Below are 26712 nucleotides of genomic sequence, written 5' to 3'. Positions count from 1 at the left end.
TGGCTTCTTTGTTGTGCCTTTGGTAACTTTCCACTGCTCTAATACTTCTCTCTGGACCAACTTGGCCATATGGGTTTCCAGGCTCAGGCACGCTTCTTCGTAAGGTTGTTGACTCCCATTGTTCCTAGGTTAGGGAAGATGTGACCCAGCCCCTGTCAGCCCATGGTGGATTCCACATTTATATGGGGGTATTCAGTGATACAGTAGTTTTCATAGTAACAACTTAATAGATTCAATCAGAATTCATAAGTTGTACAGACAGATCCCCCAAATCACACATGGTCATTTTATCCCTTCCTCAGCAACATGGACACTAGAAGGGTCTATGGTCAAAGTTAAAGTTACCAAAAGTTATGGTCAAAGTCAAAGTTACCAAAAGAAACTACAGCATTTGCTCAAGAAACTCCCTGAAAAAGCACAAGATCAAATCCGCACAGACACACCCCTGGAACCCCGACCTGGGATATTCTATCTACTACCCAAGATCCATAAACCTGGAAATCCTGGGCGCCCTATCATCTCAGGCATTGGCACCCTGACAGCAGGATTGTCTGGCTATGTAGACTCCCTCCTTAGGCCCTACGCTACCAGCACTCCCAGCTACCTTCGAGACACCACTGACTTCCTGAGGAAACTACAATCCATCAGTGATCTTCCTGATAACACCATCCTGGCCATTATGGATGTAGAAGCCCTCTACACCAACATTCCACACAAAGATGGACTACAAGCCATCAAGAACACTATCCCCGATAATGTCACGGCTAACCTGGTGGCTGAACTTTGTGACTTTGTCCTTACCCATAACTATTTTACATTTGGGGACAATGTATACCTTTAAATCAGCAGCACTGCTATGGGTACCCGCATGGCCCCACAGTATGCCAACATTTTTATGGCTGACTTAGAACAACACTTCCTCAGCTCTCGTCCCCTAACGCCCCTACTCTACTTGCGCTATATTGATGACATCTTCATCATCTGGATCCATGGAAAAGAAGCCCTTGAGGAATTCCACCATGATTTCAACAATTTCCATCCCACCATCAACCTCAGCTTGGTCCAGTCCACACAAGAGATCCACTTCCTGGACACTACAGTGCTAATAAATGATGGTCACATAAACACCACCCTATACCGGAAACCTACTGACCGCTATTCCTACCTACATGCCTCCAGCTTTCACCCTGACCACACCACACGATCCATTGTCTACAGCCAAGCTCTGCAATACAACCGCATTTGCTCCAACCCCTCAGACAGAGACAAACACCTACAAGATCTCTATCAAGCATTCTTACAACTACAATACCCACCTGCGGAAGTGAAGAAACCGACTGATAGAGCCAGAAGAGTTCCCAGAAGTCACCTACTACAGGACAGGCCCAACAAAGAAAATAACAGAACGCCACTAGCCGTCACCTTCAGCCCCCAACTAAAACCCCTCCAACGCATTATTAAGGGTCTACAACCTATCCTGAAGGATGACCCAACACTCTCACAAATCTTGGGAGACAGGCCAGTCCTTGCCTACAGACAGCCCCCCAACCTGAAGCAAATACTCACCAGCAACCACATACCACACAACAGAACCACTAACCCAGGAACCTATCCTTGCAACAAAGCCTGTTGCCAACTGTGCCCACATATCTATTCAGGGGACACCATCACAGGGCCTAATAACATCTGCCACACTATCAGAGGCTCGTTCACCTGCACGTCCACCAATGTGATATATGCCATCATGTGCCAGCAATACCCCTCTGCCATATACATTGGTCAAACTGGACAATCTCTACGTAAAAGAATAAATGGACACAAATCAGATGTCAAGAATTATAACATTCATAAACCAGTCGGAGAACACTTCAATCTCTCTGGTCACGCGATTACAGACATGAAAGTTGCGATATTACAACAAAAAAACTTCAAATCCAGACTCCAGCGAGAGACTGCTGAATTGGAATTCATTTGCAAATTGGATACAATTAACTTAGGCTTGAATAGAGACTGGGAGTGGCTAAGTCATTATGCAAGGTAACCTATTTCCCCTTGTTTTTTCCTACCCCCTCACCCGCCCCACAGACATTCTTGTTAAACCCTGGATTTGTGCTGGAAATGGCCCACCTTGATTATCATACACATTGTAAGGAGAGTGGTCACTTTAGATAAGCTATGACCAACAGGAGAGTGGGTTTGTGTGGGGGGGGGGGCGGGGGAGAGAAAACCTGGATTTGTGCTGGAAATGGCCCAACTTGATTATCATACACATTGTAAGGAGAGTGATCACTTTAGATAAGCTATTACCAGCAGGAGAGTGGGGTGGGGGGAGGTATTTTTTCATGCTTTGTGTGTATAAAAAGATCTTCTACACTTTCCACAGTATGCATCTGATGAAGTGAGCTGTAGCTCACGAAAGCTTATGCTCAAATAAATTGGTTAGTCTCTAAGGTGCCACAAGTACTCCTTTTCTTTTTGCGAATACAGACTAACATGGCTGTTACTCTGAAAACTGGTCAAAGTTTGAGGAGCTTGAGGCCAGGTACCCTCAATGCTAGCTCCTAGAGAAGTGAGAGCCAATTTATGTATCCTTCTAATTTCTTATCTTGGCACCCATGACTGTAGTATCCAAATACTGGAAGAGATTTAAATGTGCCTTAATATTATCATTTGCAGAGCCAAGTACAAGCCCCACTGTTTCACAGTAGCCTACCTGCAATAACAAGAGTGGGGAAAGGGGATTTCATGTTAAGCTGCCACAGAGCCATGTGTATCTATTATATTTACCTTTAACATTGTCCATTACACCCAGGCACGACAATGATTGGCACTTTGTAAGTGTTCTAGATAGATTAAATAGGTATTACGACCACTCCTGGCCTTTATCAGAAAATGTGTTAGTTCTCCTCACTTACTTTCATTTTTAGGGACCAATCTTCAACTCGTGTAAGTCAACATAGTTCTACTGAAGACAGTAAGACAGGGGTGGCCAACCTGAGCCTGAGAGGGAGCCAGAATTTACCAAAGTACATTGCCAAAAGCCACAGTACTACATCAGCAGTCCCCCCACGCCCTGCTCCCAGTGCCTCCCACCCACTGGCAGCCTCCCCGATCAGTGCCTCCTCCTCCCTCCCCGCACCTCCCAATCAGCTGTTTCGTGGCGTACAGAAGGCTCAGGATGGGGCGGGGGAGGAGTGAGGGCACTGCAGGCTCAGGGGAGGGTACAGGAAGAGGTGGCGTGGGGGCATACTTTCTTTGGGTGCAGTAACAATCATAACGAGCTCCTATATAGCACTTTTCATCTGTAGATCTCAAAGTGCTTTACAAGGGAAGACAGTGTCATTATCCCCATTTTTTACAGATGGGGAAACTGAGGCACAGAGCAGTGATGAGACTTGCCCACGGTCACCAAGTTGGCTAATAACAAACCTTTACCCATTACATTTCTGTAAGGCCCTAATTCTCAAAGATAAATATGTTACATGACAATCCAGTGACACTTCTTCCACCACATGCAGGAACAATGAACACAAACTTCTGTGGCTTTTCCTGTCCAACGCTGTAGCCATTAAATAGATCAGAAATCACCATTTGAACTTCCTCTATTCTCCAGCCATATTCCCTGTGGGGTTTGGCTTCACAATCATTCAATGCTCACCTTTTTTAAGACATTTTGTTTAATCAAGCAACAAGTGATTGATACAACACAGAACAAGTGAGCAATGGCACAGGGGGCTAAATCCAGCAACCGTGATTTACGTGAGTAGTTCTTACTCATTTGAGTAGTCCTATTGACTTCCCATGAGTAGAGAAGGGCTACTCATATGATTAAAGGTTTTCAAGAGTGATTGGTAAACATTCCCAAATGTCCAAACAAACAGCAGGGCACTCAAAAATTCAGCCTATGCAGAGGGCTAGCACCAGGCATACATATCATTTAGATCCCACTGATGCCCTCAAACTGAGAGGAAGTATGGTCTGGTGGTTACCAGCACTTTCCTAGCATATGTGAGATCTGGGTTCAATTCTCTGCTCTGCCATGGACTTCCTGTGTGACCTTGGGCCTTCCAACTCTGTAAAATGGGCCTAGACTTGAGGTGGCTGGCAGTCTTGATACCCCTACCCAACCTCAAAATGCAGTTGTGTTGATCCTCCCCTCGGGGGTGAATGCTACTCTTAAACCATATCTATACTACACACCATTTTCAGTCACATATAGGGTATGTGGAGCTACTTGCTGCAATGGAAAGCAAGTTGTATCCACACTGCAGTGTGGAGCTACATGTGTCAGTGAAAGGCTCTGGCTGTGGGGAGCTGCTGGAGTCCTTTCCCACAGCTAGGAGGCAGTGGAGCACTAAATGGCTAAAAATAGCAGCCTAGAAGAGGCAAGTAGAGAGCTTAAGTTGTGCCACACCATCTACATTGCTATTTAAATTGATGCTAACGCTAAGAGGGCTACCCCAGTATATGCTCTACATGCCACAAAAAGAAGAATATGATGTAGATGTAGCCTTAGAGATACATTATTAGGGGAGTCAGCATAATTTTTTTTTTACCACAACCTGCTAACAGATCTTATTTTGTTTCAAGAAATCCAGAATATTGTCCCATTTTTCATATGTCAGGTAATTTCTGCATGTCATTACAGGCAACTTGTTTTGAACTCTCTTGCTAAATGGAAGCATGTTGTGAGCACCGGAGCCATGACAGCTGTCCAAGTCAAGTCAGTGCCAACAGAAATAGGCTTCCAAGCTCTAATCTTCTAAAAAAGCAACCTCTAGTATAGCCTAGCAACCTAAGACTGGGACAGTGGAATATTAGTCAACACGCCTTTCTGTACCTGTGCTCCGGCTTACTGGGATAGTATACATTCCCCAAAAGAAGGCCATGTGCTTGGTTTACAGAGCATACATTTCTACATGCACTAGCAGATAGATTCTCTTCCATTTGTTGTCTAAAGCTGGAGAAATAAAACCTCTTTATACAATAAATTACACCCTCCGTTAGTATAAATCAATGCAGCTCCATTTACGTCAATGGGACTATTTGTGCACTTGAAGTTAGGCATGTATATAAGAGATTTGCTTTGCTGGATCAGGGCCTTAAGGAGGCCGCCCATCAGGGAGTGTTAGGGTTCTTTCCTTCTATGTATTTGTAAATCCAACACTGAGAGTGTGGCTCTTTCTCCTCCTTTAGTGGCTGGGCCACATAAAGAGTCTTTTACTTCCTTCAAGCAACTTGACTTGGTCATTTGGCCCAAGTGCTAATTACGCATGCATTTAGATCTAGTGGTACCAGGTTCCATCACCACAGTCAACTCAGCCAGGGCAGATGTTGCATAATGTTGACACAAAGAACGCCATTGTAGAGGTGCTGGTTTTGATGTGACGCTTGCGAGACATTTTCACCCCGGGCTTCATCTGCTGCTTCCACAAGTGAGTCTGTGGCCAGTGCTCAATCCGATGGTAAACTGTACTACGATACATACACACACATACACATATATGCCAGGGACAAGGGTTGTTTCATGTACTGTCTGCTGGGTAATAAAATGAGAGGACTCTGTGCTTGTGAAACTAAACTGGCTCTTTACTAAGGAAATTATTTACACAGGGCTTGCAACTGCACCTAGCACTGAAGCCATGTGCACACAGACTGACTTCTTCATGCCTCCTCCAAAATCTTCCCTCCTGCAACCTGTGCTTCTCCCTCCAGCTTCCATACAGGTTGCTACATGGGTCCTTACCAGAGCCAATATTCTCTCCTCCCACAGTGAATGAATGGAAGACCCTACCCACCCTGAACTTGAAGTGAACTCCTTCTCCTTTCAGCTCCCATTTTTCTGTCTGAGAAAAACATATGTCCATACTAGCCAGTTAGCTTCTCCGTACACAGTTCTCAGCTTATGTGGTATAAGTACATTGTGGGTACTTATCCCACAGTTCCTGGAACAGTTCCCTGAAGCAAGAGTTTATGAGGGAACTTGAAAAGTATTGTGGAACCACACCACAGCTGCACTCTGAGTTATCACACTTGCTGGAAAATAGATGTGAATAGCCCAATAGAAGGTGTGGCTGTGGAGCTAACCACCTGTGTGGAACATTCCACCCAATTTACATGCATGCTGGCCATGTTGTAAAAAGCCTGAACTACAGTGGACAGACTGAGGCAATTTCAGCACACAGTATCAGTTCAGCCTTCCCATCTCTTGTGCTCTTACTTATCCTCAGTCGTGCATGATGATATGCCCCATGACCTTCACAGACAGTGGTGGATTACTGCATGGGCCCACAAAGCCTGTGCCGGGGGCCCTGGCCAATTTGGGGGACCCCACCCCTGCCCCCTGGCCAACCTGGAAACCAGATCCCAGCTGTAATAGGGTGAACATATTCCCCCACTCCCATATGGAGCTGGTCCTGGCCCCTCATAGAATCACAGAATATTAGGGTTGGAAGAGACCTCAGGAGGTCATCTAGTCCAACCCCCTGCTCAAGGCAGGACCAACACCCAAATAAATAATCCCAGCCAGGGCTTTGTCAAGCCAGGCCTTAAAAACCCCTAAGGATGGAGATTCCACCACCACCCTGGGTAACCCATTCCAGTGCTTCACCACCCTCCTAGTGAAATAGTGTTTCCTAATATCCAACCTAGACCTCCCCACTGCAACTTGAGACCATTTCTTCTTGTTCTGTCATCTGCCACCAATGAGAACAGCCTAGCTCCATCCTCTTTGGAAGTCCCCTTCAGATAATTGAAGGCTGCTATCAAATCCCCCCTCATTCCTCTCTTCTGCAGACTAAATAACCCCAGTTCCCTCAGCCTCTCCTCGTAAGTCATGTGCCCCAGCCCCGTAATTGTTTTTGTTGCCCTCCGCTGGACTCTCTCCAATTTGTCCATATCCCTTCTGCAGTGGGGCGCCCAAAACTGGACACAATACTCCAGGTGTGGCCTCACCAGTGCCGAATAGAGGGGAATAATCACTTCCCTCAATCTGCTGGCAATGCTCCTACTAATACAACCCAATACGCCATTGGCCTTCTTGGCAACCAGGGCACACGGCTGACTAATATCCAGCTTCTCATCCACTGTAATCCCCAGGTCCTTTTCTGCAGAACTGCTGCTTAGCCAGTCGGTCCCCAGCCTGTAGAGGTGCATGGGATTCTTCCTTCCTAAATGCAGGACTCTGCACTTGTCCTTGTTGAACCTATTCAGATTTCTTTTGGCCCAATCCTCCAATTTGTCTAGGTCACTCTGGACCCTACCCCTACACTCCAGTGTATCTACCTCTCCCACAACTTAGTGTCATCTGCAAACTCGCTGAGGCTGCAATTCATCCCATCATCCAGATCATTAATAAAGATGTTGAACAAAACTGGCCCCAGGACCGAACCCTGGGGCACTCCGCTTGATACTGGCTGCCAGCCAGACATCGAGCCATTGATCACTACCCGTTGAGCCGACAATCTAGCCAGCTTTCTATCCACCTTATAGTCCATTCATCCAATCCATACTTCTTTAACTTGCTGGCAAGAATACTGCGGGACACCGTATCAAAAGCTTTGCTAAAGTCAAGATATTCCCCTCGCTTCCCCCCTCCTCCATGTGGAGCTGGCCCCAGCCCTTTGCTCCCCGCTCCCCTACACAGAGCTGGCCTGAGCCTCCATCCCCTGCGCGGAGCTGGCCCAAGCCTTCCCCCTCCCCAACCCTCCGCAGAGCTGGCACAAGCCTCTACCCCCGACTCCCTCTGTCCAAGCCCCGCTGCCTACCTCCGTCTCCCCCCCAGCCCCTTTTTGGCCCCCCTGGTGACAGTTGGCAAGAGCAAATGGGACAAATGTCCAATTTTGCCAAAAAGGTCAGGGCTTTAAAAGGGGACGGTCCCAGCCAAAATGGGATGTATGGTCACCTAGGCTGTAGTAAGAGCCATTCAGGGAGCCTGGGCTGCTGTGCTGCTGTGGAGAGCTCCTGCGGAGGCCCAAGAGCAACCCCCGACCCATGTTTCTGCCCCCAGGGTGCGCCGCCCAGGGCAGGTGGAAGGTCCAGGCTCCCCACAGTGGCCTGGGCTCCCCAGGCAGCTCTTACCACGGCCTGGCTTTCGGCCAGGCCAAGAGGCAGGGCCTTGTGGGGAGGGGAGGAGCAGGGGGTGGGACCCCATCACGGGGGTGTGAGGAGGCCCAAATGTTCTCTGCTCACAGAGTTCATTCATAGTGACTGAACCCATTCAGCTACTTTTCTGACCACAGCCAGCATCTTTTTCTCACTAGGAGTATGGTCTGGTAATCTATTTGTTTGCACTGGGTGTGGGGGTTGCTGATTGGACCCATAAGAGACAGGGTTGTTTGTGACTCTCCTCTCACCATCCCACTCTCCATATCTGGCTCTGCTGCATTCTCTCTAATGGCTGCACGCCAGAAACAGGATTGCTGTTGCGGGGGTACAATAGGATGCAGATTACAGTGGTCCTGCCGTGCACAGTTTGGTGCTAGCCTTTCCCTGTGCATGCTTTTAATGCCTTTTTGGAGTTCCAACCCTTGGTTGTTCATTTTGCTTTTTGTTTTGTACTGTGCCTCTCCTTTTCTCTGCCTCCTCCCCTCCATCTGCAGCATATTTTGGCTTTTCAACTAGCCGCTCTCCAGAGCCACAAGCTACTGAAATCAGTGGGAAAAGGAGTTACATAAAGCCAAAAATGGTTTAAAGTTGACATTGTTTCTGAAATCTGCTTCAGCAAGTTTTGTTAGGTGCAGGCTATTCCTGAGTTTCACAAACGTTGACTCAGCACATATGCAAATAAGTTCCAAAAATAGAAGACACTTCCCTAATTCACGTGCTACATGTGCCATATTTCCATGCTGTGCTTTCCAAAAATAGCATCCACACAGGATTGGTTGTGATAAAGCCACGAGTATTCAGCTGCACGCACATCAAAGCAGGGGCTCTCAATCCTTTTCATAGAGAGATTATCTCCTGTACACCCTCCCTTCCCATTCACAAAAGCATGGACCAACCTCCCCTCCCATGTGCAATTGCATAACAACCCTGTGGCAACTGCAGCAAATTGGTCACATGGAACAGCAATATTAGGAAGGTGTTTAAATGTATTTTTAGTTTACTTTTGTGCTATTTATCAGCTGGAAACAACGTGGAAAGTCATCACATTGTGGCCAACCAGCTTCCCCAAGACCACTGGTAAGGCTCAGCAGAATATCAGCCTTCCCCCCCGCAACTACAGTTTGAAACCCAACAGTTACTTTTAGAGACCCAGAAAAGAATCTGGTTAGAAGCTGAATTAAGTGTTCCTCCGCTGTAGTTCCTATCATAGGAGCAAACGGGTTTGTGGGTTACATTCAGGCACATGTTAGAAAGAGACATTATACCAGAACAGGACAGGCAGAGAGCAATGATCTGACACTTGGCATTGCTTTATAATAAACTAACACACAGGAAACAACATATGTCTAAATTATGTGACTCCTTTCAGTACTATTTCTTTGTTATTATGATTCAGCAGCTCTACTCCCCTGGCAGAATGGAACTCACTACCATACAGATAAAAATCCATCTGTGCTGAAGACAGAGCATTCTCAGGGGCCAGTGCAAGGCTGTGGAATGAACGACCACAGGAACGAAGGACCATCACAAATTTCACCACTTGCCACTCCAAATGCAAATCCACTGAGACCTACAAAGCGCGGGTATATAACCATTTAAATCAGCTTCTGTACCAGATGACTGGAGGATTGCTAATGTGACATCGATTTTTTTAAAAGGCTCCAGAGGTGAGCCTGGCAATTACTGGCTGGTAGGCCTAACTTCACTACCAGGAAAATTGGTTGAAACTATGGTAAAGAACAGAATTATCAGACACAGAGATTAACATGATTTTTTAAAGGAAATCATGCCTCACCAACCTATTAGAATTCTTTGAGGGGATATGGGGAAGGTGATCCAGTGGATATAGTGTACTCGGACTTCAAGAAAACTTTTGACAAGGTCCCTCACCAAAGGTTACTCAGCAAGCAGTCATGGGGTAAGAGGAAAGGTTCTCTTATGGATCAGTAACTAGTTGAAAGACAAGAAACAAAGGGTAGGAATAAATAACCAGTTTTCAGAATGGAGAGAGGTTAATAGCGGAGTCTCCAGGGATCTGTACTGGGACCAGTCCTATTCAACATATTGGTAAATGATCTGGAAAAGGGGGTAACAAGTGAGGTGGCAAAATTTGCAGATGGTACAAAATTGCTCAAGATAGTTAAGCCCAAAGCAGAGTGTGAAGAGTTACAAAGGGATCTCAGAAAACTGGGTGACTGGCCAACAAAATGATAAATGAAATTCAATGTTGATAAATAGAAAATGCATATTGGAAAACATAATCCCAACTATACGTACAAAATGATGGGATTTAAATTAGCTGTTACCACTCAAAAAAGATCTTGGGAGTCATTGTGTACAGTTCTCTGAACACATCTGCTCATTGTGCAGCATCAGTCAAAAAAGTTAAAATGTTAGGCACCATTAGGAAAGGAATAGATAACAAGACAGTAAATATTATAATGCACTATATAAAGCCATGGTATTCCAAAACCTGGAATACTGAATGCAGTTCTGGTCATCTCATCTCAAAAAAAGATACAGTAGAATTAGAAAGTGATTAGGGGGATGGAACAGCTTCCATCTGAGGAGAGATTAAAAAGACTGGGTTTCAGTTTTTCAGTTTGGAAAAGAGACGACTAAGGGGGAATATGACAGAGGTCTAGAAATTAATGACTGGTCTGGAGAAAGTAAATAAGGAAGCATTATTTACCCCTTCACATAACACAAGAACCAGGGGTCACGCAATGAAATCAATAGGCAGCAGGTGTAAAACAAACAAAAGGAAGTACTTCTTCACACAATGCACAGTCATCTTGTGGAACTTATTGTTGGCGATATTGTGAAGGAGAAATCCATAACAGCTTCAAAAAAGAATGAGATAAGTTCCTGGAGGATAGGTCCATCAATGGCTATTAGCCAAGATTAGGGTGACCAGATGAAACGGACAAAATATCAGGACACATGGGGGAAGCCAAAAAAAAACAGCGGCCGGAGCGGCCAAAGCCTCAATATCGGGACAAATGGCGTCCCGACCGTGCATTCGTCGGGACGCGGGACAAAGAACTAAAAATCGGGACAGTCCCGATACGTCTGGTCACCCTAGCTAAGATGGCCAGGGATGCAAACCCATGCTCTGGGTGTCCATAGCCTCTGACTGACAGAAGCTGTGAGTGGATGAGGGGGGATGGATCACTCCATGATTGCCTGTTCATTCCCTCTGAAGCACCTGGCATTGACCACTGTTGGAAGACAGGATATGGACTAGATGGATCATTGGTCTGACCCAGTATGGCTGTTCTTAAGGCATATTTTTTCAACCTGCCTTCTCTAGCATAAACACTGAGCGTATCTCCATTTTAAAAACAAAAATCCTACCAAACCAAAGCACTCCACTGCATGTGCAAATCTCCCCCTGGGAAGAGGGCATGAGAAAGAACAAGCCATATGTGACAGACATTAGTCACGTCATTTAATGTGTTACAGGAAGACATACAAATATTATGGTGATAAGGGCAGAATAAGAATCTATATAGAAAATAGAATACTTCTTTCTCTAAATCTTTTACATTTCCCATTGGAAGGCGACATAAATCTGTCCTCCAAATTCGATCCAGGGACCGTGACTCAAAGGAAATCAGGTAATTCCAGATCAGTTTGAGTCATTCTCATTTTGGGCCCACTCCTGCGAGATGTTAATTACTTCCTGTGAGTGTGGAGCATCCTTGGCTTCCACTGTCTAAGTAACTTGTTCTCAAAGAATTATTGGGCCTGAATTCTTCTCTCATCACTTACACCTGTTTTACACTTATTTAACTTCAGTGGAATTACTCCTGAATGGGACCAGCATGACTCAGAGGAGAAATGAACCTATTGTGGGTGCGTTTGCAATTATGTTGTTGAGGTTGTTGTTGATTCCATTCCATCTGAGGGAAGACAGCATGATTTGTACATAACTCTGAATAAATTCCTTGTTAGTCTTGCAACCATCTGGAGTGAGAGTCATTCCTCTGAACACAGCCAACCACGTCAGCCACAGGGAACACTACTCAGGTTAAGTGGGATCTGTGAGAATGTGGGTTAGTGCCGAGATAAATAGTCTTAGGGCTACAGCTAGGGAGTTACTGACCATCTATAACCATCTTGCCAGGAGGGTCCCTGAACACTTATGCCCTGCCAACAGGAACATAAGTAGAGGCACGCAAAGTATTTATAATGAAACCCAAACCCAGGCAAAGCTCATCTGGTTTCAGGTTTGGTTTGGTTACACACCTGAATCTCAGGTTTGGTTCATCATAAGGTTCACTGAAGTTCACCAAAAGGTTTGTGAACTTGAGCTGAGCACTGTGTGAACCTGGCCTGGATTTCAAGCAATTCTGAGCCAAATTTTGGCCAAGTTTTGAGCTTATCTGGGCTGATATTATAATATGCACACTTTTTACATGGGAAATTAATGTTAGTGAAATGCATTGCATAGAATGGCTTTGGCGTCAAATTCAACACAGACCATTGGCTTTCATGGGACTAGCAGTCCTGTACTAGCCAGGAACCTAAATATGTATTTAGGAGCCTAAATTTAGGCACCTAGGCCCAGATCCCTAAAGGTATTTAGATGCCATGGGAGTTAGGTGCCTAAATATCTTTGAGGGTCTAGGATCCAGATGTGAAAATTTTAGCCCTAGTGACTTACTTGCTCAACTTGTCTGTGCTTCATTTGCCCAATCTGTAAACCGGGTATTAGCATACTTCTTACCTATCTCACGCGGTGTTGTGAGGATTAAGAATCCAATCCTGTTCCAATGAAAATTTTGCCATTGACTTCAATGGGAGTAATTCTGAGTCCTAATTGAGACCCAGTTCAGCAAGGTGTTTAAGCATATGTCTAACTTTAAGCATGTGAGTAATCCCATTGACTCCAGTAGGACAACTCGTATGTTTAAAATTAGGTACATGCTTCAACACCTTACTAAACTGGTGCCTAAGTAATGTCTGAGACAATCAGAATTTTTCTCAAGATCATGTAACATATGAAAGATTAGCTGGGGAATTATGGCAGCTCCACTGTTAGCTGAGTGCAGGCTCCATTAGGCAAACTTACTGCAAGAAACTCAGTTAAACTTGCAGCAGATTTTGCATTGAATGAGGCAGAGGATCTTTTGTGATTTTAAAATTATTTTCATCACTCCATTTTTGTATCAATGCAGGATGCAAGGGATTGTGGGTAGGAATGAGATTCTTATAGAAAAAACAATTTAGCTATTGATGGCAGTGGCCTGGCTGCTTTCTGTACAGTTTTCCTGGTCACACTAATAAATGACTAATAGATGTCACAAGCATGTTACAGAAATGTGTAGCATGTTTCTGGTGGTTTTAAGCATGTCAGTAGAAGATGTTATAGGCAGCTATAAGCACCCTATTAAGCTTCTGGACTCTATAACAATTTATTAATCCTATATAAACTATTTAAAAATGTATCCTTTATACAAAGAGTGACCATTTTGATAGACTCTTGTATTAAGGAGACATGGGGTAAGGGTTGTTTTCTTTAAAAAAAAAAACATAACATAGTTTAGCTGGGAACAAAACAGGTTCTGGAGTCAGCTAGATTCAACTTAGTATTTAAATTATCAAAATCCATCCTGGAGTTACCATTTAGAATATCTCTTAAGACTTTCATCAGTGAAAAGCAACTAGTGTTTTCAGAATACACCATAAAAAACGGTTTGCAAAATCTGGGTACTTCACAGAGAAGAATTTAGTAAAGAGAATAGTAAGAAGCCAGAGAAAGTCAGCATTCTTCCAGAGAGCCCAGAATGAGCTGAAGATGACGGGCCAGACTCATAGCTGTACGTAGGAAGTCAGCGTAGCTCCACTGACTTCATTGGGACTATGCTGATTTACACCCGCTGAGAATCTGGCTTGGAATGTTGGGAGGTTTTTTCTAAAGGGGGAGGTAGGAATGAGATTAAGCAATAATGAATTTAGGATAGGTTAGACCAGTGGCTCTCAACCTTTCCAGACTACCGTACCCCTTTCAGGAGTCTGATATGTCATGCGCACTCCAAGTTTCACCTCACTCAAAAACTACTTGCTTACAAAATCAGACATAAAAATACAGAAGTGTCACAGCAGACTGTTATGGAAAAATTGCTGACTTTCTCATTTTTACTATATAATTGTAAATAAACTAGTTTGGAATATAAATGTATTTACATTTCAGTGCATAGTTGTAGTGGTTTAGTGTTGGCTCCACCCCTTTTGGCTCAGTGAGAGGCGCTCACCATATCACAGGGCTCTGCCCACAGTCAGGGAATTAGCAATGGGGTACATAGTCTGAGGCTCTAGCCCTGAGGCGGGGCAGAGCAAATAGTTAGGGCAATAGCAGTCTGGTGCCTCAGGCTCTCAGGCACGGCAGGGCATCAACAGTTAAGGGGCTCTGGCCCCGTTAGGGCAGAGCAGTGAAGCAGTCTAGGAACGCCCTGGGTCCTCAGGCAAGACGGGGCACCAACCAATTAATAGGCTCTGCCCTATCATTAGGGCAGAGCAATAGTCAGCCTAGGGGCTCAGGCCAGGGTGAGCACCCAACACACCCTAGGGGCTCAGGTAGATGTGAGCACCCAACATAGCCTAGGGGCTCAGGCCGGGGTGCTTCTCTGGCCTCTGAGGCGGGGCAGAGGAGTAGGCAGTCTGTTGCCTGACGTCTTGGCTCAGGTAGACAGCAGACAAATGCAGGCCTCTTGGCCTACGGTGGGGAGGCTTCCACCCCAGGGGTGGGACAGCAGGGGGCAGGAGGACACAGGCCCCCACGACTCCACTGTGTCCCAGCCCAAGGCCCTAACGGTGGCGGGGTGTCCCACCCTTGGGTCAGCGGGGAATCCATCTGCCACACGAAAACTGCTTTTAAGTCGCCCTAAAGCCGTACCAGAGTCGGCTGACCCTGGGCCACTGCCTACCTTCCCCCAGGTGTGTACCTCGGTCCGTGGTTGTCCTCTGTCTCCTGGGGGTAGGTGTCCAGCGGCAGCCCCAGCCACTCCTCAGGCTCCAGGTCAGTTGGCGGCGGCTGCAGCTCTGGCCAGGCTTCAGCTGAGGAAAAGCTCTCTTCGGGCTCTACCTCTGGGAGCAGGTCTCAGTCTCCTCAGGCTCCACCCACCCTGGTTTAGCAGTTGGCTCCTCCCCCTCCCGCTCAGCAGGAAGCTACTCCACCTCATCACAATAGTATATAGAGCAGTATAAACAAGCCATTGTCTGTATGAAATTTTGGTTTGCACTGACTTTGCTAGTGCTCTTTATGTAGCCTCTTGTAAAACTAGGCAAATAGCTAGATGAGTTGATGTACCCCCAGAAGACCTCTGCGTACCCTCAGAGGTTGAGAACCATGGAGTTAGAGGGACGGTAAATAGGCGGACTGCGGGCCAAATCCGTCTCGCTAGACGCTTTTGAACAAAACCCTAAACCTCTGTATTTACTTATTATAATTTTGGGGTTTTTTTAATTATTTTCTCTGGAGTCTGAATCTTGACTATTCCTTGGCCAAGAAATCTGGCCAAGACAAACAGTGGCAGCACAACGCACTTCCACCCCCCCCCCCAACACCACCAAAATTAATGTCATGAAATAAGAGGGTAGCATAGAGCCCAACGCTATTAGAAGTGAGGAAGCCGGTTAGATGGGCAAGTGAAACAACAGACAATGATGAAGCTGGCTCCTATCCTAGGGTTAATAAATTAACATATTGGAGCTTTGAGTGGGGATGTGTGAAAAGTGTTCAGATACCATGGTGAGGGGTGTGATATAAGAACTTAGTGAGAATAGGCCACCTTTGCCTTATGTGTACATAGTTTTACTTGACTATTTAAATATCTAGCTCTTTTCCAACAGGCACCTTCTACAGATTCCATGATTCACATCAATGGAGCTGTGCTCATTTACATCAGCTGAGGATCTGGCCCCACATCTTCATGTAGCTGTTCTCTGTTTTTTTCCCCTGGCATTTTTCTCAGCCTGGCTCCTTTTAAATCTGTGAAATATTCTGTACCTGATAGGGAAATTCCACTGAAAAGAATAATAAACATTTACAAGGCCACTTCACAGATGTAAAGCCTTTTAAGCTCTCCTTACTAATGTTCAAAGTTACGTTATTATTAACTAGTGCCCAATATTAAGGTAACATTAAAATCCCAAAGAAAAGAAAAAGCTTGTGTGAAGCTGCAACACTTGGACCAAATCTGATTTAGTCCCTCTAGATGATCAAATAACGTGCAAATCAAGTTCATGCAGCAGTAAGCAATTGGGAGGTCAGACCAAAGCTTGTTTCACAAAAGGGGGGAAATGAAAGAAGCACAAAGACCCTCCTTCAAAAAAAGGTACTGCATACTCGGGCTGCATCTGCAAAAGTCAGTCACACTATGCAGCATGCTGGTGGGTTTCAAATGACACACGTTAATCATGTCTGGTGTTAGTAATGCAGACACCAAGTCGCTCCTTCTCCTCTACCGCCACCCCCCTCTAGAAATTAATAGTGGTTTGGCTGCCTGCCAAGGCTTTCAAAAATAGATTGTGGAGCCCCTGAGAAAATGGCCAGGGCTAAAAATAGTAGCAAAGCTGGCAGGAAAAAAATACATGCTTTCTTGATGCTACAGCTCAGGGTCAGCTGCAAAACCCGGGGTTCCTTCAAGGACAATCAAGAAATTACAAGACTCTGCAATCAATAAAAGCTTCTTCTCTGTCGCCAATTCATGCTGACAGTCACCAGATCATCTTAAAAAGAAAAGGAGGACTTGTGGCACCTTAGAGACTAACAAATTTATTTAAGCATAAGCTTCCGTGAGCTGTAGCTCACAAAAGCTTATGCTCAAATAAATTGGTTAGTCTCTAAGGTGCCACAAGTCCTCCTTTTCTTTTTGCGAATACAGACTAACACGGCTGCTACTCTGAAACCAGATCATCTTAGAGGGCAGAAACATGCACACACACACCCCCCCCCACACACACACAAGGTAATGGAAAATGGGGGAGAAGGAATAGCAGAATTCTAATGAGAGGAGAAGAAGCTGGATATATTTTTTCATTCTATGCACCGTGTCTTGCAAAGACAGCAGCATTAATTAGAAGGGCACAATGCAGGTTGAGCTACAGCACATTGCAGATAGACTAACACCTTTTACCACATTTGGCCAAAATCTACCCTCTAGGATGCAGATCAGGTGTTAGAGGTTGCGGCAGATGAGCTCCATGAGGGGAAGTGGGGTGGAATCCTCCCTCAAAGGGTGCAGAGCTGTTCTGTGAAAGTTACTCCAGTCCATTGGCTAAAGTAATCACCATAGGCCACATCTTCTGCCCTGACTTAAGTCCCTTTGTGCTACCAGACCAATGGGCCCTAGAGGGGCTGATGAAGATTGTTCCAAGTGTGCAGGAATCCTGGATTGGTGTAAAGGTGGCATAACACCTCCTACCGCCCAAGTCTAGGGGGAATGTCTGGGGAAACTCAGAGGTGAAAAGGGGGTGTTTGATGGGATTGCGGGGTCAGGATACAGTGCCTAGGGAACCATCTTAGCTGGCACAAGTTAGAGCAGCCTGTGGCTGCTCTAAATTGCACTAGGGATCAATTTAAGTCACAGCATTGGGGAGGCATAACAATGGCATAGATCTCCCTTTGACTTCCACCACCCTTCAGCTGTGCTGGACGTGAGCTTGGCTGAATCTGAGGATTGTTCCTCCACAACTTTATCAGGCTCCCACGTAGCCGGGGATCTTCTGAGCTCATCTCTCCACAAAAGTACCTCATGTGAACTGGCACACAGGAAACCCCCATTGAAGTGAGTGCAAGGCTAGTCTCTGGCACTGTGTAGCAGAACCAACACCAGTTCTACCGTTAGGGGGTCCTTCGTGTCCATGGAGAGGGCCTGGGGCAGGATTTGCCCCTTATTGAGTCACAAAACAGAGGCTTGACACTTGATACCTGGCACTCCTTTCTGTGAAATCTTCCTCCTCCCACCCTCTGAATCTCTCAGACGTCTAGAGGACCAGCCCTGTACGTTGTTGAGCATCTCTTGTGAGGTGCACGACAGCCTCGTTTCCCACTGAGTGTTCAGCACCCTGCAGGACTGAGCACCTAGATGTCTCTGCCACTGGGCCTAAGTTTTACCCACTGTGCAAGAACCCATCCTATTCCCCTACGCAGGCACAGTGAGCTAAAAGGTGTTATGTGCCTGATTACTTCCCCGCCCTGAGCAAATGGGGTGGGAACTGGACTGGAAGAAGCAGGGAATGGGCAGAACCTTGGCTCCACTTTCCTGACAAATGAGCCAGCGGAGCTGGGCAGTCACACTGGGAGTAGTCATTTACTGCTGGGGTAGGTCAGCAGGAAATTACTGCCCCCTGGAGCAAGGGGAGATCAGGGAGAGAAGCGTGGCTTCCTGAGGCAAAGTCCCTTCCCTGGGATGGCACAGCAATGTGACCCCTACCCCTACCCTTAGTACGGGCTGTGCCATCAGGACCCAGTCTAGCCCAGGGTAAATAGAGTACCACATACGGGTATGAGCCTACAAACCCACACTCGTGCAACTAGTCCTGATAAACTCAATACAAGTTCAATGTGGAGGCAACACAATAGCATGGAGTTGGGAATCAGACAGCCTGAGTTCTAGTCCCAGTCCTACTAGAGACTGCACTGTGTGACCTTGGGCTAGTCACCCAGGGCCATCTTCTGATGCTCTCACTTAACCTTAGTAGCCTGTTATTCCACCCAGCATCTTGTGGACTTTAATGGGGCTCCCCATAGTGTAAGGCACTGCTGAATGTGACCACGGGTCTAAAACTATTCTGTGCTTCAGTTTAGCCATCTGTAAAACAGGAGGAAAGATTCTTGCCCATCTTTTTGAAGTGCTCTGAGAAACTTGGATTAAAGATACTCTGTTGGTGCAAAGCATTATTCTTGTGTACTTATTAATAGGAGTTTGCAGGATTGGGCTGTAACACAGGAGTCAAATGAAAATATATTTTGAATTGCACTCTGTTAGGTTGCTAAAAATAGTTTAATAAAATAGCTGCAGTGATTTATTTAAGGGATCAGATAATGGAGAATGGCAAATACATACAAATAACAGAGCACAGATAAAACAAGAAAATGTCACTGGAACTGAAGAATAAAAACCACCCACAGGTCCAATGCTCATATGGAAAGAAGGTAAGTACCTAAAGACAAATACACAACCCACCCTGACATACGACAAAAGATCACATATAAAGATAATTTTAATAGATGCCCTTTTACAGAGCAATGTAGGATCCAAATTCTTGATTCCCACTCCTCTTTACTTTTGGCAACAGAGCAAAATATACATCATATCAAGTCTAATTTTGCATGCAAATATACTTCGGTAAGAACCAGGCTTTTGTTTAATTGTATATCCCTTATATTCCAATTCTATTATTTATTCATATTTCTCACTGTCAATCTGTCATGCTTGGGAAACAATACTGGAGCCCTCTGGTGGCCAAAAAATACTTTTCGGAGTAGTAGCTGTGTTAGTCTGTATCAGCAAAAACAACGAGGAGTCCTTGTGGCACCTTAGCTGAAATCCAACATCTCTCTGGAAAAGCCATTGAATAATTAGCAGTTTCCTGTGGTTAATCTTCTCCTAAGGTAGCTGCAAAATGCAATCCAAGGAGACTGCTTTTCTTTTTGGCAGCTGTTTTACAAACATCTGTTCTGTGTATAAGTTTCGTTTACTTAAGCACTTAACACACTTTTCTTTCTATAATACAATATTCACCAGGGGGTGGACTCAGCAGAAGCTGGGCCCAGCATCTGGGGTGCTCCAGGCTGTGGGATCCCCTAACACTGGTTCTCTGCAATGCAACAGCACAAACTTTATCTATGCATCCGATGAAGTGAGCTGTAGCTCACGAAAGCTCATGCTCAAATAAACTGGTTAGTCTCTAAGGTGCCACAAGTACTCCTTTTCTTTTTACGAATACAGACTAACACGGCTGTTACTCTGAAACTTTATTGGATTACTGTATTCTTACTGAATTTACTGGCCCAGTTCCTTGGACAGTGAACTCCACAAAGAAAGGAAGGAAAAGGTGAAAGATGACAGAAGTCAGTTATGCACCAAATTCTCTTATAACTCGGCAACTCCTCTGAAGTCAAATGGGGTTGTATAGATATAAATTACAACATAAAATGCTGAATTATTTCTTGGCAACCCCACTGAAGGTAAAAGATGCTTATAACAGAGGGGAAAATTTGGCCCCAGAGATGGGGCAAAGCCAGGAGATGCCAATTCCAAAATGAGTCCCAGGCAACTCTTGAAAAATACTGATTAGTCTGGAAGGAATCAGCCCTTTTGGAAATATAGCAGAAAATATATAGAAAAGTAAGATGCACAGTTATCATCAATCAAGTCTGTTTCCTTGACCCTGATAGCAGTCAGTGTCAAATGTTGCAGGTGCAGGCAAAAATTCCTCATAATGCCCCTGGACCTAAAGGAATGTTTCTTGCAGGTTAATAATAGATGTGATGACTCATATTTTCTTTGAACCTGATGCTACAACCTTTAATTTACATGAGTAAGTAATCAATATCTGTGGTACTATTCATGGGAGTAAGCCTTATCCATGTGAGTAAGGGTTGTCACAGTTACCACTACCATAACATTATCTAACATTCTTCCAAATCCTGCTGCTGCATTTTTCTTGATATCTTCCTCCAGCAATGTGTTCCACAGATCGACTATTTGCTACCTAGAAAAATATTTCCCTTAACTGGTTTTTACATTTACTAGGTGTTAATTTTAACAAGTATCCCTTGTTCTCATAATATGGGAATTAAGGCCTAAGCCTGCAACCCTTCATTAGGTTAGTAAGCCTCACTTGTACAAGTACCCCATTTAGGCCAAGATGATTACCTCTGTGACTAATGATAAATAATAATATTACAGAGCTCTTTTCTTCATTAGAACACAAAGGGCTTTACAAAGGAGGTAAGCATCATTGTCCCCATTGTATAGATGGGGAGATCAAGGCACAAAGAGGTGAAGTGACTTCAGTGGGAGTCAGGCACCTAAACACCTTTAAAAATCTGGCCTTTGGTCACTTTGCCTCAACTCCTCAGATGTAAAATGGGGATAATAGTATTTCCCTACCTCACAGGAGCATTGTGAGGATAATGACTTGAGTGAGTCAGAGGTTTTTTGATAGAACTTTTGTCGGAAAATGCTGATTTGTAGACATCTGAATATTCCAATGGAACATGACGATTTTGACCAAATTCCAATGGTAACCAGGCAGGATTCCGGTGGAAGGCAGCCTGATATGCAGGTTCGGAAACCAACCTGCCAGCTTTCCTGCCAGCTCACCTGGCCACAAAGGCAGGCAGCCATTCCACCCAAAAAATTCTGCCAAACCTCTCACAATCTCCAGGACAAGTTTCTTCATGTTATGTTCACAGAATACGTGCAGCGAAGTTAGATAAAAAGCCCATCAAATAGTCTTGCTAGAAGGTTGCAATGTAACACTATTTTATTTCTTAGAAGCCAGAACCCTAACACAACAAGTACCAAAAACAGAGAGACAAAGCAGGCTGCTCCCTAAGGCAAAGAGACACAACTCACCCCAGCTTGCTCTAGACTGGCTCTTTTCAAAGTGACTGCTGAAGACCCAGATCACATGCTTCTCTACAGAGCCCCCCATCCTGCAAGAACTTACAAGTTGAAATAATAGCTTGTAATGGTAATGCAGTTTTTAATACACCACACCTCAAACCACCACATCTTACAAACCTCAACCTGATCTCCTAGCTACCAAGTCTCCTCACACTTCTTCCCCATGCCATTAAGGAATATATTCCTGTTTCAAAACTCCAATCACCCTATGTACAAACACATACCTCCCAACATTTCCAGTGGTCGAAGTGGGATAGTTCCTGCTCTAAGGGAAGGGAGGTGGTTTCATAACTGGACCTACAAATTTAACCTAATTGTGAGGTCAACTGTAAAGAGTACATGAAAGTTCATGAGACGTCACAATAAGCTATAATAATAAATGTTTTTTCAGGAAAAAGTACGAAGAGGAGACAGGCTAAATTAGTCCAAACAAAAAGGCCTATTGATATAACTCAAGGACTGTGTTAAGGTCATGCTTGGTAAACAAAAAAACCACAAGACTGGAAATTAATGAACCAAATTGGTGTGTCAGATACAGGAGCGCTGAAAGCTTCCTAAAAGTGTGTGCGGGGGCACCGGTTCATGAACTATGGTCCCTCCTGATACTGCCACTTCCCCCGAGACCCCACCCTCACACCAGACCTTCCCCCCAAGGTCCCGCCCCATCTCACTCCTCTCCACCCATCACTTGCCCTTACAGCCAGTAAAAAGTGATGGGGCCATAGCCCCCTGCCCCCACCTCCTGTTCCAGCACCCCTGCTCAGATATTAGACCTAACTGGCAGACAAAATAATGAGGGGATTATTCCCTTTGTGGGTCCTGAAAGAAAGAGTTTTGGGAGAAAAAATGGCTACTGGAATGCACATCACCATCATAGCTCTTATACCCACAGTCTCCTGGGACCCCAGGCCTTTATCACCATGATCCAGAGAGATGTCCTGACCAGACCAGGCCAGAGAGAGGGATCCAGATGACATCACCACTTCTACCGGCTCTAGCTGAATCCCAAACACCACCTGGATGAAACAAGATAAGACTTTAACAACAACAACAACAACTCCATCCAATCCCATCTAACTTTTCTTTTCTTTGAAAGGACATTATTGCCATCTAAGACACTGCCAAACAAGGGGGGGGGGGTTTCCTTCTAAAAACTCCCCAGCTAAAAGGAAAGGGAACAAGGGATGTTATTAAAATGAAAGACATACTTAATACCTTGTATTTCAAATAGTTTTAACTGTTCTTCCTTCTTTTCTTTATCTTTAATAAAAGGTGAAAATGATGTTTAATGGTGTGTTTGTCATGGTACTAAGCAGGTGGAGGTCTCTGCATATCAAACCCTGAACCTTGTTTAACACTGTTTAATGTTGGCCGGTGACTGGGTTATGTTAACACCCCTGACCCATACATTAATATAACAGATACCCAGGGTGGGGGTTGCAGAGCGAGCCCACCCAGCACTCACCCTGCAGCGGCAGCTCCTGTCCCACAGGACTGGCTAGACTCGGCTGGAACAATCTGAGTGCATGCTGGACTTAGAGAGAGGAGGGGTTGGAAAGGCCTGTTTGGGGCTGGGTTGGGAATGAGGGAAAAATGGGAGAACAAGGAGGGGATGGGCTGCAAGGGAGACGGAGGAGCAGGCCACAACGCCCCGTGGGACAGGAGAGGCTTCAACTGAGACAGGAGGGATTGTGGGTCAAAGTGGGACAGTCCCACGAAACCTGGGACCATTGGGAGGTCTGTAAACATGCATGCACATACTGAGAGAAATATAGTACAATGACACATACACAGACATGTGTTAGCACACAAAGTGACATATACATACCTATAAAGACAGATACACATGCCTCCCACACACACACTAGAGTAGTGACACAGAGTATAGTCTCACATGCACACAGTTACACACATGTACTGTCAGAGACATATATACAAACAGTAACAGAAGCGAGTGACATGTACACACACTCTCATGCACAGAGGACTATGATGACATACAGATATACATGCTAACAGAACAAGCACAAAACACCCAGGTAGACAAAGACAGACACATGCACAGAGACATGCAGTATCAGATGCACAGACAGACAGCTGCATACATGTACACATGTGACTGAGCTAACAAACTAAGTTTACAACGTAAAGTAGCGTGATGCCATCGTGGCAGGAGAGGAACTGACGTAGTTTCTTATGTCCCAGGCACATAGATGTATTGTAAGCTTTAGTTCACAGATTCTGTGCCCTGTGACATACGTTCTTGATAAGGGCCATGTGATTGCCATCAGGGTGGCCGCTGCCTGTCCCCAACATTGAAGGGTTCTGCCAATTTTTTTAAACAGATTTGCCCTGGCCTTTGTGTCCTGATCTCTTTCCCCCATCACGTGTGACCAAAGCAAGGACCACTCACAATGCCAGTCTCTACACAGCCATGCTCCCTCACCAGCTCAGGAAAGACCAGTGCCACATAAGAGTCTATTTCAGGTCTGGCCTCAGGGCACAATTTATTGATTAACCGCAAACTAAGCAAAATGTCCAAATAAAATAGTTCCTCTGCTCAGCATGGGCTACAGTTCACAGCTGCTTTTCCTTCACTTCTCTCAGCCCCTCACCCTGTCCTTGCCCTGACCCATATGCAGGAGCCTTCCTGATCCCTGCACTTTTTGCTGAGGTTTTCCCCCTGCTCCAAGACCTATTACAGGAGCCTCCCTGCAGTTCTCTAGCTCTTCTGAGCTCCTGCTGGTCTTCAGAAAGACCAGGTGCTCCTCAGGCTATCGTTTGGCTGCTAGCCCCACAGCTTCATCTGGGAGGTAGCAGATCAGTCAGGCTGAGCCCACCTCCTTTTAAAGGGGCCAGTGACCCTGTAACATACTCCTTCCACTCTCTGGTCCTGATTCACCACTGCCTCCCTCTAGTTTTGTTCCCATGTAATTCCATTGACCATACAGAAGTGCACAATGCAATAACACAACAGTGTATTAAATGGTCTGAACGTAAAGCTGGGAGAGTCTAGCTTGAGGGGCACTAGACTTAGGAGTTGCCAACCCTCCAGGATTGTCCTGGAGTCTCCAGGAATTAAAAATTAATCTTTATTAAAGTTTATGTCGTGTGATTAAATCTCCCAGGGATTCATCCAACCAAAACTGGTAACCCTAACTCGACTAGATCTAGCCACAGTCTGCCTCTGGTCGACTGACCTGAGCCATCATGGTAGGGAGGGCATACTGGGCCCCATTTAAGGGCATTGCACCCCTAGTTTGCCATGCTCTCCCTCAGCCAGACTGCCTCAGGGGCTCCCATGTGCATGGATTGCTCCATATACACATTCAGATACGTCCTGCAGCTCACCAGCCACAATATAAACTTTAAATGTTTACAAGCCTTTAAAAATACCCTTAAAAAAGCGAACAATTGACACTGGGAATAAAACTCCACTGCGATGTCACATCCAGCTGATATTGCACTGCAACACAGTGAAGCTACTTACACATGAAGTTGTGACACAGATTGTGTGTTTCATAGAGCATGTCTCAAAACAGACTCCTGATTTTACCAAGAAAGCTGCAATTGTTACTTACAAAATGTTCTTCAGCTTGTTTTTTTATTAATTTGTATATCTGTTTGCTTTATATGTACATTTGAAAGCATGTATACAAGACACTATTGATTAGACTTATTGTAAGAGGAAAAGGTTTTGAGATGTATTCATACTTGCACCCCTCCCTTCCCCCACACGCCCTCTTCATTTATTTCAATGGGAGTTAAACAGAGCAGCTGTTTCAAGCAGCCTGGCAGCTGTTTAGGCTCTCTCTAGTGGCACTGTGTGGAATTCCATTTAACAAAGCATATGTCTCCTGTTCTTCCACTGTAATTAGGACTTGGCTACTGCAGAAAAGTTTTCAGGGCATAGCTATACCAGACTGGCAGTATAGCTGACTCTCCTACAATAGACACAGTTTATACTGGCGAAAGAGTGCTTCCTCTGGCATAGATTTCACCACTTCCCCGAAAGACATAAGCTATAAAAGCAATGTCACTTTTATGCAGGTATAAGTGAATCTACAACCAGATTTATAGCGGCATAGCTATGTTAGTTAAAATTATATATATACATATACACACACACATACCCCTAACCAACATATCTACTCTGGTATAAGTTTTAAATGTAGACCAAGTCTAACACACATCTTTACCAAACAGTCCAGTCCCAGCTTTGTTCATCCTCCTTGGATGTGCTATTATTATTATTTATTCATACTTAGGTAGTGCATAGGAGTTATGGACTAGGACCTTATTGTCCCAAGTGCTGTCTAATTTAGATTGTAAACCCCACGAGGTAGGAAGGCAACTCTCTGTTTCATAAAGGTTAAGGCCAGAAGGGACCATTATGATCACCTACTCTGGCTTCCTTCAGAACAGAGGATGTAGAACTTCAAGCTAGTAATCCCTGCATCCAGCCCATCAACTTGTGGATGAACTATAGGGTATCTTTCAGAAAGAATGTGTTTGTCTTATAAGCAAACTGTACATATTTATGATAGTGTAATAACAGAAAACTAAAAACATTGCTGGTAATGTTATTTTGCTATTAACATTTATAATAAAAATAATTCACTGGGATTTTTATTAACAATGATAATTGGCTATTTAGGGCTGGTCTTCACTATGGGGAGATCGACGGTGCTGCAATCAATGCAGCAGGGATTGATTTAGCGGGTCTAGTGAAGACCCGCTAAATCGACGGCAGAGCGCTCTCCGGTCGACCCCGGTACTCCAGCTCTCCGAGAAGAGAAAGGGAAGCCAATCGGAGAGCATCTCCCATCAACACAGCAAAGTGAAGACACCGGGGTAAGTCGACCTAAGTTATGTCGACTCCAGCTATGTTATTCACGTTGCTGGAGTAGCATAACTTAGGCTAATTTACCCCCATAGTGAAGACAAGCCCTAAGAAATA

The 26712-nt window shown here is 45.0% G+C and overlaps 1 long non-coding RNA gene across 2 annotated transcripts in view; it reads right to left on the bottom strand.

Moving 5' to 3' along the window:
* LOC141975415 (uncharacterized) overlaps window positions 1-26712 on the bottom strand; it is a 93208-nt gene that overhangs the window by 17886 nt on the left and 48610 nt on the right. Inside the window, exon 7 of one of the 2 annotated variants that reach the window (XR_012635915.1) lies at window positions 22448-22768. The exons of the other annotated variant lie outside the window; for it this stretch is intronic. This is a non-coding gene — a long non-coding RNA (uncharacterized LOC141975415). Of the gene's footprint in view, window positions 1-22447; window positions 22769-26712 lie in introns of those variants that run through there. 2 annotated transcript variants of the gene reach the window in all.

Source organism: Natator depressus, chromosome 1, assembly GCF_965152275.1.
Source record: "Natator depressus isolate rNatDep1 chromosome 1, rNatDep2.hap1, whole genome shotgun sequence".
Classification (NCBI taxonomy): Eukaryota; Metazoa; Chordata; order Testudines; family Cheloniidae; genus Natator; species Natator depressus.
This window is presented reverse-complemented; position numbering and strand designations above follow the sequence as displayed.